This window comes from Sphaerodactylus townsendi, linkage group LG01, assembly GCF_021028975.2.
Source record: "Sphaerodactylus townsendi isolate TG3544 linkage group LG01, MPM_Stown_v2.3, whole genome shotgun sequence".
In the NCBI taxonomy this organism is placed as follows: domain Eukaryota; kingdom Metazoa; phylum Chordata; class Lepidosauria; order Squamata; family Sphaerodactylidae; genus Sphaerodactylus; species Sphaerodactylus townsendi.
The window spans coordinates 52,231,858-52,244,118 of NC_059425.1; positions in this window are offsets into that span (position 1 = coordinate 52,231,858).

Sequence of the window (12,261 nt, forward strand, 5' to 3'; positions counted from 1 at the left end):
CATTTCAAGTCCTTCTATTTACAGTCTACTGATATTGCCAAGTCCAAATTCTCCTTTGCAAGTTGGCTGGCTCCTGAAGACTCCAAGGGCTTGATGAACAGGTTGCAACATGATGAAGGTTTCCAGGAGAACTCTCACCCATTACAACCACACAAGAAAACCCTGAAACAATAAACTCCAACATTTACAACACAGCAAAACAACAACTACCTTCCCAGTAGTTCCCAACAATATTGAAATTACCTTAACAAGGTGTTAAGGGCTTATAGAAATCAAGGTCCAAGTCTGGTAGCCTTGTTCTTCTGCAAAAGAGCTCTTTCAGCCTCTCTGCTGCTCCGAGTCTCCACCCCTTACTGGGTCAACCCATTCTGGGCCAATCCATTCTGGGCATGGGGGTTACATTCTCCCCCACTAAAATTCTGTCGTCCCGACAGTAATTACAATGCAACTATTGAAATCATTGCACAATGATTTCCCCACAGATTCCCTGTAACTTGGAGGAACCACATTTGGTGCATCTGAATGCAGAACATTGTCTTTCCCTTGCAAGGATTTCCAACTGTTCCAAACTTAGCTGCACTGGAAGTTTGCAAAACTTTCCTGCAAATGTTGCGATTCAGCCAATTAGTTTGCAAAAGGGATGGGGGGTTGCAACTGGAATCCCCTCCTTCACGCAACTGCCAAACAGAATCATGTGCTTCAAATTCACACAGCAACATCTCTTGAACTTACATCACATAACAAAACAGTTATATGGGGATCAAACCCCAACTTGCTGCACACTTCCATTGCAAGCAATTTATATTTGCAATCTCACTTCCAAGCCCCACGTTGGGCGCCATTTGTAACCTCAGCTTGTGGGTTCTGTGGGGCAGTACTTGGAATGAGTTGCAACAACAATTTTTAAACAACAAAATGGTTTACTTTTCTTTACAATTTACACTGTAGTAATGCACTGCTGACCCAGCAGCACCGTAGTAGAACGTTGGCACACCAACGGACCTACGGCCTTCTGGTCGCACCGCACCCGCACTCCTCAACCCCGTATGAGTCACGGGTCATGAACTATCTGGCTCAGTCACCGGGCGCAGGGACAATGGTCTTGCCCCCAGGTGAGGATTAGGCCTAGACGCTTACGCTCCTCTCCGCACGTAGCCAGGTGAGATCATGCATCACATGATGATCTCCCGACCTCCCGCTCTCCCGGAACTCCCTCCGTTCCTCCCTTCTACACGCCCCTGATAGAATCACAATAAAAGGTGCCAGGAACCAGCACGCGGGAGATTCGCTAGGAACACGGACCTCTGCGCTCCCGCTGCTGGCGATCTCCACCAGATGTTATCTCCGCGTCTCGTCTCGTTCTTGCGCTGACCACGTGGGTCGACTACAAGCTGGTGCCGAAACCCGGGAATCCTCGAACCTCCACCCTGCTCACCGTCGCCTGGGAAAGGGCCGCGATACCGAAGTCCGCTGGATCGGCGCATCCAGGGACCACCGTTCGGTATCGCCTGTCCTCTGGATCGGCGCATCCAGAGACACGCGTCCTAGGACACTCTCTCGTCCGACGGAACACCGGTGGGTATGGGAGCTTGCAAAAGCAGGGCTTATGACAAGCACGTTGACGAACTGAAAGCGTTAGCGAAATGCGGCAGGGTCCCCGTAAAGAGAAGGGAGCTGCGCAATTGGTTGAGGAGATTGAAGCTCAGTGTCCATGGTACCCAGAGGGGGGGGACATTGAATCTTAAGGACTGGGAAAACATCGGGCGCACTCTTCGCACAGAGCTCCTCGGCGCGCCGATGTCACTGCTACTGGCGATGGAGACAATGTTATGTCGCCATCAGCCTGCAGACCTATGGCTCCCTTGCTGTAGGTCAGCCTCCTTCGATCTTTCACCTTCAATTTCAACCCGGAATTTTCTCTATCCGGCTAAATTGGACGCCTGTCCCTCCTTCTGCCCCCCTTGCTCCCTCGCCCATTCCAAATTCTCCCGCGGCTCAGCCGCCCCCTCCCCTTGCTCCGCCTTCATTTTCCGAAGCCACCGCACCTCCGTCAGCGCCACGTAATGGCGCGGGTTTCAAAACTCTCGGAGAGCGTGTATTAGCCACGATCTGCAAAGAAGGAAACCCTGACGGAAGACGATGCTGATATCCTCGCATTGTGCCCCGTCCACTTCACAGATACCGAGGGGAGGGTGGCATAGTTCGCTGGTTGTCGATACCGCCCCTTGAGCTATAATATCCTCACCGAGTCTCCGCAAAGCCATGCGGGACGTAGGAATCACTAGCCCCTGCATTGAGAGGCATGCTGGAGGCAATCAGCGAGGAATCACCTAATGGTTCCGGACGACTGGAAAACCACCTTTCGCATGCTCCTGAGCCCTGCACAATTTGTGATCTGGGAAAGCGAAGTTCCGCCAACAGTGCATCAGTAGGGGAGCCGCCTCCGGCGGCGCCTACACAGTCAGCTCAGCTTTACGGTTTCGATGCCTTCGCCAACCCCACCGATCAGATTGTCCTGCCTGAGGCCACCCCACGGTCGCCTCTGAGTGCTCTATAAGGCATTTATCAAAGTCCCCAATGCCGCCAGCCAACCCAGAGTTTCTCCACCATCCGCAAAAGCCCCAAGAGCCTCTATGCCGAAGTTTGTGAACAGGCTCCAGGAAGCGCTCAAGAGGCAGGTAGATAGCGAAGAGGCCCAAAACGAGCTCTCATGCCTCGCTAAAGAGAACGCCTCCACGGAGTGCCGCAGAGCAATCACAGGCCTGGGCAAAGATCCTGAACTGGCCGACATGCTTAAGGCTTGCCAGGACATCGGATCTTCCGCCCACCAAGCTAGCCTCCTCGCCGCAGCACTCTCCACCGGCGGGAGGCAGCCTCGGGATGACTGCTTTAACTGCGGCAGACCCGGACACTTCCGAAGGGAGTGTAGGCAGCCCGGTGGGGGGGCCTACAACCCCGATGGAGGAGGGTCCTCCCCCAGGAGGAGAAGGCCACCTAAAACCCGGTGCCCACGATGCCAGAAAGGCTTCCACTGGAGGAACGATTGCCCGTCGGGAAACTCCCGCCCGGGCATCTCCCCAGCCCAGGACCAAGGAGGAGAGTACTAGAGCAGACCCAAACACCAAGGCCCCTGCCAAAACCACCCCCCTCTCGTGGCATCTCGCTCGCATGCACCCATCCCCCCAAAAGGCGCTTCCAAAAGCCCCTTTGTGTTGCTGATTAAGCATGCATACCCACAATCCCCCCAGGACCCGCCTTGACGCACCCTGATGACGCTCTGAAGCCAATTCCCACCAGGGTCGCCTACCTCCTGCCCTCCCTGTCAAACAATTAAAGAAAGAGGAGTAGGCGGCCCCCAGTAGGATTGCATTAAAAGCAACCTTCACGCAGGCTGCAAAACAAGCCTTCTTATATTAAACTCTAAACCCCAACTCAAACAAAAAACTCGATCTTGATCTCCCGCCACCCGCTCTAGAACCGAGCCTGGCGGGACCCGGCCCCCTCCTATAACCTGGGGAAGGGGGTGTGTTTCAGTCCCTATTCCTACAGGCTCCTGTGGATTCCGGACTCGCCATGACGGGCCAGCCCATGGAATGGCGGCAGGAGGAAACCAACCCCATCCCAGAGATGGAACACATCTCTCTGAAGGCTCCCGCCCAGCGGCCTCAACGGGAATGCCGGCGCCGACGCCCAGACGGTCCAAAGACCCGGATGACCTGGGGAAACGTCAAAGCAACCGCCAGCCAAGCTCAAGAGCTGCTGCGCCAGCAAGGCCACCCCGAGACGCCGAGAACCCTCTGTGCCGCTCTCTTTGCGATCATCACCGCCAACTCGGCGGCCACCATCCTTTGCCTGCTCTGCTGCCTCCTACCGATGGCAATCGGCCACCCCTGACGAAGCTTTCACCAGACCAACATCTGGGAGCAGTTTGCTGCCGCTGCCAACGTCTCATCTTTCTGCCTGGGCCAGTACCTAGGAGTCGGGAGCCTGCTAAGCTCCTGCCTGCTCCCCGTTTGCAAAGCCCCCGGAGACTTCCTAGCGGAGGCTGGCTTAAGCCCCTTTATGAATGCTTCATCCATCAAGTACTCTATGAGCGCTGACTGGGGACCCGTCGTCCAAACCCTCCCGGGCCGGGCTCTCTCCCTTGTCACCAAGACTGTCGCTAATCACGAGTCCAACACCTGCGCCCGCATCTCCGGCGCGACAAGACGAGGAACCGACCCGGGCCCATTCACCGGTTCGGCCAACTGGAACTGCACGCACACCGAGGACATTCCCCGTGTTCGGGAACATCTTGCTCCCGAAGGGTTGGTTCTGGACTTTAGGGGAGAGAACTTTCAACTACATCCCTGCTCGGCTCTCTGCCGGGACTCTCTGTTGCCTTAGTCAGCCTCACCATCGTCCTGCCTCAGGCTCCACCGCCCGCTCCCACTCTGCCCTCGACCCCTCTTGCCGGAGCGATGCGGTTGCCCTCTCCGGCGGAGTTCGTCTCCCTCGCAACTTCCTAGTGGGAGTCCCCGGACTCGCTTCTTACAATGCTAAGACTATTGGCCGGCTGGCCTGTGCCCTTGCGAAGTCCATCAACTCTACCTCCACCGCTCTGGATGCCCTGGCCTCCGAGCAGCAGGAACTTCGATCAAGCGACCCTAGACAATCGTGCCGCTATTGATTACTTATTGTTGTTGCATCACCAAGGCTGTGAAAATGTAACGTAATATGTGTTGCTTTAATCTCTCTGATAATTCCCAATTGATTCATATGAAAGTGCGCGAATTGCAGGAAGTTGTATCTAATCTGAAGTATGATGTTTTGCCCCAATGGTGGTCAGCCCTCTGGAGCTGGCTGCCGGGAGGATGGTTAAGTGCTATTGTACAGCTCTGCATTGGTTTAATTGTATGCCTCATTATCGGATCTTGTTTCGTTCAATGTATGTCTAGTATTGCCTGTAACCTATGTAAGAAGCCCCTCGACTTTCCCTTACCTCGCAGCCAAGTTCTAATGTTGCACAAGCAGCTCGGTCAACTCGACCAAACAGCGGAGGAGACAAGCGTCCCCCTAAATCGCCCCTTAGCAATTCGGTCCCCCTTTTCTAAAATGTAAAAAAAGGAGGAGATGTAGTAATGCACTGCTGACCCAGCAGCACCGTAGTAGAACGTTGGCACACCAACGGACCTACGGCCTTCTGGTCGCACCGCACCCCCACTCCTCAACCCCGTATGAGTCACGGGTCATGAACTATCTGGCTCAGTCACCGGGCGCAGGGACAATGGTCTTGCCCCCAGGTGAGGATTAGGCCTAGACGCTTACGCTCCTCTCCGCACATAGCCAGGTGAGATCATGCATCACATGATGATCTCCCGACCTCCCGCTCTCCCGGAACTCCCTCCGTTCCTCCCTTCTACACGCCCCCGATAGAATCACAATAAAAGGTGCCAGGAACCAGCACGCGGGAGATTCGCTAGGAACACGGACCTCTGCGCTCCCGCTGCTGGCGATCTCCACCAGATGTTATCTCCGCGTCTCGTCTCGTTCTTGCGCTGACCACGTGGGTCGACTACATTACACTTTTAAAACATCAACATTTAACGTTACAATTCAAGGTCCTGTTCAGGTTTGCATTTCAAGTCCTTCTATTTACAGTCTACTGATATTGCCAAGTCCAAATTCTCCTTTGCAAGTTGGCTGGCTCCTGAAGACTCCAAGGGCTTGATGAACAGGTTGCAACATGATGAAGGTTTCCAGGAGAACTCTCACCCATTACAACCACACAAGAAAACCCTGAAACAATAAACTCCAACATTTACAACACAGCAAAACAACAACTACCTTCCCAGTAGTTCCCAACAATATTGAAATTACCTTAACAAGGTGTTAAGGGCTTATAGAAATCAAGGTCCGAGTCTGGTAGCCTTGTTCTTCTGCAAAAGAGCTCTTTCAGCCTCTCTGCTGCTCCGAGTCTCCACCCCTTACTGGGTCAACCCATTCTGGGCCAATCCATTCTGGGCATGGGGGTTACATTAGCACATAATGATGCAAAATTCAAAAGCACTAGAAGATTTTTTTAAAAAAAACAGAAATCGCAACTTTACAAGGGGTAAATTCTTATAGGTAATCCAAACTGTGTGTGCGTGTGCTATGTGCTATCAAATCGCTTCTAGCTTACAAAGACCTTATGAATGAATGACCTCCAAAATGTGCTATCATTAACAGCTTAACACAGGACTTGCAAGTTGAGGGCTATGATTTCCTTTGTAGAGTAAATCGATTTCATGTTGGCTCTTCCTCTTTTCCTACAGCCTTCAAACTGTGAGCAAACAAAAACAGTTGACTTCACCTAGAACCATGCCCGCTGAATGCCATGTATGGCCAACGTTATCAGTTTTGGTTTGCTGTGATAGGTGCTTTTGGTGTTGGATATGTACACATATGAGCTGCAGCTTCAGCTCAACGCATATGAACTTCTGATTCTTCAGAGGTGGAGATGACAAGAGAAGCTCAAACCCACTGAGCACCTTGAAGTCTCCAACATCTTCAGCAGATGCCACTGCATAGGTCTTCAGACAAATCGCAAACTCTCCTTGGAATGCCTACTGAGCTAAGGAACTGCGAAATCACTATCAACCTTTGAAATTGCCTTCTAGTATTTGACATAACAACTCAGTGGAGTCTATCATGTGTATATATACCTCACCCCATATGCCTAATAGCACAAAACTGGGACAGAAGGAAAGACCATACAGACTGGGCATGCATGCATGGGACAGAATCCATGTCCTCCAATTATATATTACAAACTTGTTATATCTAAATATCTAAATGGATGGAGCCTATGTAATTTGTTGTGTATTTGTATGGTTTGCTCCCCAATCTAGTATTGTGTTGATTTATGTTGTACACCGCCCGGAGTCCCTTGGGGATAGGGCAGTATAAAAATCTTTAAAAATCATCATCATCATCATCATCATCATCATCATCATCATCATCATCATCATCATCATCATCATCATCATCATCATCATCATCATCTATGAAAAGACTTATGGGGAAATCCCATTTTCCTTATGGACACTATTTCCTCTTTCCCTTCCCTGAAAGTCCTCAACTTCCTTTGCCGTGCTTTCCTCACTTCTTAAGAACATAAGAACAAGCCAGCTGGATCAGACCAGAGTCCATCTAGTCCAGCTCTCTGCTACTCGCAGTTCTTCCCACCCACCCAGGGATGCCAGCTTCTAGAATTCCTCCAGAATTCCCTCTCATTTACAGACTATAAAGATCAGTTCCCCTGGAGAAAATGGATGCTTTGAGGGGTTGTTTTCTATGGTAATGCACCCCACTGAGGTCTCAATCACTCCCAGGCTCCATTCTCAAATCTCCACCAGTGGTGGTGGTGGTGGTGGGGGGGGGGGTGGTAGCAACTCTATACCACCAGTCAACCTATTTTTATCTGCCTCCTTGTCTTCAGCTTTCCCCCGGGGTCACCAAGATCCTACTCTAAACCACTATACAACACTGGCTATCATGAACAGCAGTCAGCAGCTGGGCCTGGGTGAATTATGCAAGTCATGTGGTAGCAAATGAGCTGGTAATTGTTTCCTGACCTAGCACTAATTCATCCTCCTTCAAAGGCCAAAACATCCCTTGAATGAACCCTGCCCCTTTTTCCTGCTTTTTGCTGACAGAAATCAAGACTTGAAGGCTGACAATACTGTTGAGGTTACCTTGCAATGTTAGCTGAAGACATTTATTTCTCAAAGCTGCAGGTGTCTTGTAGGAAATATCTATCTTGTCTATTCATAACTTCAGTCTCTGGATTTAAGTATTCACAGATTTTCCTGTCGAGAATTAGATGTTTGGATGTCAAATCCATAGAGACAAATCAAGGCCAGAAGAAAGGCTTGCAGGCATATAATCTTGCGCCATTTGTGAGTCCTGTATAAACAGGTGTTGTTACTCAGACTTCTATTGATTTTCACTTCCTTGGTTCCCATTTTTAAGACATATTTTCTGAGGTTATTAGAAGAGTAATTTTGGCAACATCTAGAGAAACATTTGCAGCAAGAAACATTTTCCACTAAGATCCTGTCCCACATCCTGGTAGAGAACAGACCAACAAATCCACATTGGCAGATTTGTTACAAATATAGGTGTGTAGTTGTTATCCCTATAAATGGGAATGTTATGGGATGGGCCCATGTTGTGTCATTCTGGGTTTGTGGCTGTCTCTATGCAGTTCTGTTGCCCTGTTATTTGACTTAATTTGAAAGATGATGCAAGAAAGATAGCGGAATGTTCCCATAGCTGTCTAAGTTTCACAAACTTTCTACCTCAAAACACCACTGGGAAGGCTATTTCTGTGACAGCAAACCTCTGGCTTTGGTGCCTAGAAACAGCTCTTTAAATGTGTACCAACTGTAGAGAAATATCCAAATGAAGGGAGACCAGAAGAAATGCATCTTTATGCCGGGGAGTTCCATTTTCACATGTGTTAACAGAGGTTAAGTGAAAAGCATCCTTTCCCATGTGTCAATGACAGAAGCCATTCCTAAATTTAGGACACTAATAAACTGAAGTGGAAACACCATTCTGAAGATCTACCACTGACATTACTAAAAGAACATTGATGGCAAGTTTATTTAGACTGCGGTGATGTTTTAGCAGCTTTTTTTGAAGTTGTGCATGTTTTGACATTCTGTACCTCATTCATAAAATTATAAGGTACTGTTCCCAGAATAGGAAACTCAGAAAGCAATGTTGTAACCTGAGAGGTTATTTTGCGTTTACTTAACTTTAGGGTATAAACAAGCATCTTTCCATATCTTCATATGTTCACGCTGAAATGGCTGTTTCAATTTCTCTTCTCCCTTGTGCAAATGGAACATGTGATTCTTTATTTTCATAAAATACATTCATTGTTCCTCACTGTTTCTGCTTCAATAAATCAGCATTAATCATTATACACAAACTGCACTTATAATCACTGCAGCTTGGATCCATCCTTCCTGATCCCACTATGATCTTCTGTCCTCCCTGAAACTGTGTCCCCATGGATCAATGGACCCCAGGAACATCATAGGGGTAGGACAATGCAGAGAGGAGGCAGAATTTGTTGAAAGTAGCAGAGCCCCAAAGCTAGAAAAGATCCCAGCGCATTCTAAAAACCAAACAACAAACATACACAGCATAAACAAGTCTGCAAAACCAACATTGAGAAGCCAAGAACCAAAACCATTTGCATAGATATGAATGAATGTACGATGAAGGCTTCAGAAGTCTGCATACCAAACTAGAAAGTGCTTTTGTTTGTATGCATGCACAAAATAATGGTCCAAAGTACATTAATCTTACATTAGTAGGAAGCCTGTGACATCACATGAGAAATCAGAATGGCTGCATAAAATTCTCTCTCTCTCTCTCTCTCACTTTGCTTAATAGCAAATTGAAACCTGGGTAGGATACACACATCATTGGTTTTTACTACTGTAATCACTGATTTTCTCAGTTTTCCCTTCCAGACACAAAATACAGGAAGTGGATGGTTGTAATTTAGCCATATATGGACTGAGTGCTGGGAAAGGTTCAAGAATATTCAGTTGCTGCAGTGTTCCTTAAAAACTCCTTAAAAATCAATTAAAAACCTACAACCATATTTCAACATGCTGGGTGCAAAATATTGAGAGAGATCACTATTGCCCAATTCTCTATGCAGTTTATCCTTATGATGAGGTTAAATCTCTTTCCTTGGATAATAGACAGTGTTCAAAATGACCAGCACTCATGCAAGCTTGTTAACCCTTTAAGTTGTTTTTTTTCTGTTTGTTTATAATTTCAGCACTTCTTCTGCTTTCATAATGCCTGCCTCATAAAACTATTCAGAGTGAATCTAAGGTCCATTCTGCGCTGCATAAATAAAACGTCTTGAGGACATTAAAATAAGTGTTTTGGAGAGGCAGTTTACACAGCTTTTCCCCCAGGGTGTTTTATCTGTGTTCAGAGCATCTTATTTAAAAGTCGCTAAAATGTGGATCCCCCCCCCCCCACATGCACACACAATTTGTCTTGAAGCTGTGTGAACAGAAAAAAGCAGGAGACATTTTATTTTTCCCACCTTCTTTCAGAGGCATACCTAGGGCAAACTGGAGCCCTGGGCAAAACCTGAGTTTGATCCCCCCCATGGGCAGCCACCCTCCCCCACCGTGACCAAACAATGATTTTTTCCCAGGTCGTTTCAAAGTCACCATCACATTATAGAACATCCCCCAACTCACAAATCTGAACACAGCAATGGGCCATGCCACACAGCAGAAATAATTTTTGGAAAACATTTTCAAAATGTTTTATTACTGCTATGAAAACATTGTATCCAGTCCCCCCAATTGGGGGAAACAGCATCACTTTCAATGTTATTTAAACTGGGGACCCCCAGATTCTCCCTTTAAGGTGGATTTTAAAAAAGAATCTGGGCTCCCTAGTTTAAACAAGTGATGCTGGAATCCACCCCCAAACAGCATCATTTTCAGTAGTGCAATACTGCACTGTACTAGTGGCCATAGCAATGGAAAGTTACAGGTAAGTTGGTGAATTTCTGAGAAAAAGACAATGAGTCAGGGGGGAAAGGGAGATGATTTGGGGTTGCCAGGAGGGCTGAAAAGAGGAAATAGGGCTGGGAGGGGGTACAAGGGAAAGTAAAGTGCTCCTCAGCAAATCCTTGAGGGTTCCTATCATGCAAGTGGGCCTGGCTCAGTGTCCACTGTTATACAACTGTGCCATAGTTTTCCTTGGTAGAGGCTGCTGTTGGAGGGAGGGGGAAAGCTGAAGACAGAGAGGCAAGTGAAGGTAAGTTGGCTGTTGAATGGGAAAGAAGGAAAAGGGGAGAGGTTATGGGAACTTTCAAGAAAGGGAAAGAGATAATAGTATGTGAGGGAGAAATAAGATACTTCTTATAAGTCCTGGGAAGGTTCTGATTTGTTTTGTTTAAATTATTTTTTCTGGATTTTCTATAAACTGGTTTGAAGAATGCCTAAATATATAAATGCTATATGCAGTTTAAAGGTGCCATTTTGGCAACCTGGAAAGTATCTAGGGAAACTAATTCAACATCTGCCTCTTCTAATGCCTGTCTTTACACAGTGTCATATAACCTTGGCTTTTGTAAACAATAGTGCAGACTACAGAAGGTGCAGTTTTTTATAGAAATGGCTAACTTGGGAATGGCAGAATGCGGGTGCTAACCAAACAATTCATTTTAAAGTGGCACTCAGAGATCAGTTTAAACAATGTAAAGTCAAATAAAAGACGTGAAGCTCAATCCTTTTCTAAATCCATACAATGAAGTCATCCATTACTGGCAGTCCTGCAGGCACATCCCCCCAGAACATTTATGATACCAAGTAAAAGCTCCTGTCTAGCCATTACTAAGCAAAGAAGAAACAGTCAGAATGTCAGAAAAACAGGTTTGTCTCTAAACAAGACAGAATAAATGGACACAAATCCAACATCAATGATAATATTAAGAAATGAGTTCAAGGCCATTTAACTCTCCAAATATATTTGTTGCTTAAAATAACCAAAGTTCAACAAAAAGAAGGAAACTTGACAGTGAAATTGCTACATTTATGTGCAAACTTGATTCTATTCAATTTGGGTTGATTGAGACCATACATTTTTTCCTATAAAGGTGAAATTAGCATAACTAGAAAAGCACATCTTTTATGACTGTTGCTATGATAAGTGGTTAACTTTGTTCTTATATACATTTGGTATAAATGTGTAGATGGATGATGGACTTATTAATTAAAATGTTTGTATCTCACCTTTCTTGTGACTCAAGTTGGCTTACAGACACAGATTCAAAAATTACTATAATACCCCATCCATACATTTAAATACATAGACATTACTTTTATGATCAGACTGTTTACAACTGGATTTGGGTTTATACACAAATACATAAACACCCAGTTGAACCAAAATCAATACATCACCTTTCAACTGAAGTGGATTTTAATCTATGAAGGTTTGTTTTACAATAAATCCAAGAGTGCCACAAGAATGTTTGCTATTATTGGAGCTCAGATATGTCTTCTATGGGCCTCCTCACTTCAAATTTCAGGAGAAGGATGGCAACTTTTAGTAATATAGCAGCAATGTAAATAAAGCTAGCTATGGAGCTAAAGATTGATAAGACAAATAAAAAGAAATACGACCTAATTAAACTGGAAATTAGTTTTTCCTTGTTTTGTTAGCATCCTTCCCCTCCTTTGG